A 2,596-nucleotide genomic window follows, 5' to 3' on the forward strand; every position below is an offset into this window, starting at 1 on the left:
TATACATACGTTCTAGTTTAATAATATTTTCTTTATTTACAATAGCCTGCCATAATTCAGAAATCGATGAAGGCCAATCCGAAATCACTCCTCTAGAGTACATCACACGCTGATCCACCATAACAATCAACCTATTAGTCCCTTTCGACAGTTTATCCAGACACTGATTAGCATCTCCATTCGCAAATTCCACTTCCGCAGAGTAGTGATTCACCATCATAATCGTGACAGGAAATATCTTTTTCTCCAACAATATCATTCAGATCTTAATGGCATTTTTATCTTTCTTCGTCGTGATCGACTCTGGGGAGAGCCTAACAATTAGACTAGCTTTACCTACATGGTTGTCGGCAGAGCACTATTCTGTAACTGTTTTACACGCCTACCGACAGTTGTCGGTGTCGTTGTGCGGATATTTTATATGATGAAAAAGCTGCACAACAACACCGATAATTGTCGGTGGGCGTATAAAACAGTTACAGAATAGTGTCCCTGTGCCTCTTGAACTTTTGAGAGTTACGTTCCGACATTAACGACATCTTCCATAGTATTAGAGTCCCTATAATAAGAGTCAAGACATAAGACCGGAAGGACGCCATTGATGGGCGCCGGCCGGAAACAACACAAATAATTCGTGACACAAATAGACGCGTCCGCGTCTATTTGTACACCATAAAACAGTTGCTCACACCAATTCACAGATTCACTAACACATCGAAAGCGCCTAGAAATGGCGGCGACCAATCACGAGGGCGTCGCCCCTCATGTCTTGACTCTTATTATAGGGACTCTACATAGTATCCATCTCATTGTTTTCGTTATTATTTTCACTTTCTAATTGATCTTGATTTAGCCTTGTACTAATACGAAATATTTTTTCACCTTCCACATGTTTTTTAATACATCGTTGCTCATCAATCAGCCGCGGAATGCGTGTCCTCTCTTGCTCCCGAATTACCTCTTTGCTGTTGTAAAATACTTATGAATTTCGGCTACTCGTCCCTGCTCTCGGGAGCTGGCGACATCTCGCTAGCTGCTATTTCGTTCGTTCGCACGAGCGAGGTGCTCACGGTTGCGCGCAGGTGAGAAAAAGCCGGAGCACGATTCGGCAGACATCGCTCAAGTACTTTTAAATTGTACGCTTCGTCTCGTTCCGTTCGTCACTTAACTCTCGTTGCGCGAAATTAGTAATATTACTCAGTCGTCGCAGTGTATAATAGAAGTAAGAATAAAGCCAGTGATCGTGTATGTTATAACGGGACCATTTATTCTAAACCTCCTCTTTGCCGTTATCAATCGGTCTCATCCTTTCAAAATTCCTATTAAAAGGGGTATTAAATATTTTAATAAAGACTGGAGATTTCTCATATCTTACAGTAAAAATTTCGGAAGTGGGATTCCTCACGCACCCCTTCAAAAGTGGGCTAGAAAGGACACATCTCCTAGGACACCTCTCCTAAGGACCAAAGATTTCCACGATCCACTTAGCCGTTAGGCGCCACGACCTTCCGGGTTATTTGTGTTATTTACTCGTGTATTCACGGCATTCGCAACAACCGCGTTTTTCGGTAGTTTCGTCCATGCTCGCGATATAAAGAAAAGAACCTCGTATTTTCTCTTCGACGAGGACAACCAGGAAACAGAAGACAACTAGTTGCTGACCCTACACAGTTTAATTCGATAATAATGAATTGAACACAGCTGGACAACATGACGATCGACGAGCTCCAGGAGGTAACTCAGGGGTACAAATTACCTCTGTGCGAGGACTCCAAAAAATTAATAGACTCGATTATGACCTACCTGGAGAGAAAAACACAGTCGGCGTCTGCGAACGTTTCCGGGCCGCCGAACAAGGCGCCGGGCGTTCAACACACTCTGGGTAAAGAGGCAACACCAGGATTTTCGACCGCCATGGAGCATCCCTCCGCAGCAACAACCATACAGGCCTGGCAAGTCTCACCAGACGTAGCGTCACTGATACAATAGTTAATTCTATGTAACAGATGCACCAGGAGATTTTAGAAGGTCAGAAAAGACAGCAAGAACTAATGTTCAAAATGCTCGAGTCGCTTACCAGACACAGTGAAACTCTAGCAAATGGGTCATCGGAAGAACAGCTGATGCAACTGATGTAGGAAGCGGTATCGCCCATCAATCGTGGAGCATTGCCGTCCTTGCAACGTACTTCACTAAGGCCCGTTTCTACCAACGCAGTTTAAAGAGTTAATCCCTAGTGACATTTGATTAACCAAAGTTTAGCAAAATATTGGTTTCTACCAACTTTTTTCTTTAGTTTAAACGTATAAATTGAATTTAAATTGAACGACCAATTTTGGCCGTTTAGAGGCAGTTGAACCGCAGTTAAGAAATATTACTAGTGTCAAACATGGCATATAACCTCGTACTGTCATCTTCCGATGACGAGGATATTAGTATTGAACAATTTAATAGAAGAAAAAGAAGATTTAAACAACGTATTAATTATTTTGAGGAACGATATAGTTTAAAATGCGATTTCGATTTAGTAAAGCATCAGTGTTAGAAGTTTTAGAAAATATTAGAAATGAATTAGAATTCGGGACTGACAAGTAAA

This window comes from Trachymyrmex cornetzi, unplaced genomic scaffold (genome assembly GCF_001594075.2).
Source record: "Trachymyrmex cornetzi isolate Tcor2-1 unplaced genomic scaffold, Tcor1.1 scaffold382, whole genome shotgun sequence".
Lineage (NCBI taxonomy): Eukaryota > Metazoa > Arthropoda > Insecta > Hymenoptera > Formicidae > Trachymyrmex > Trachymyrmex cornetzi.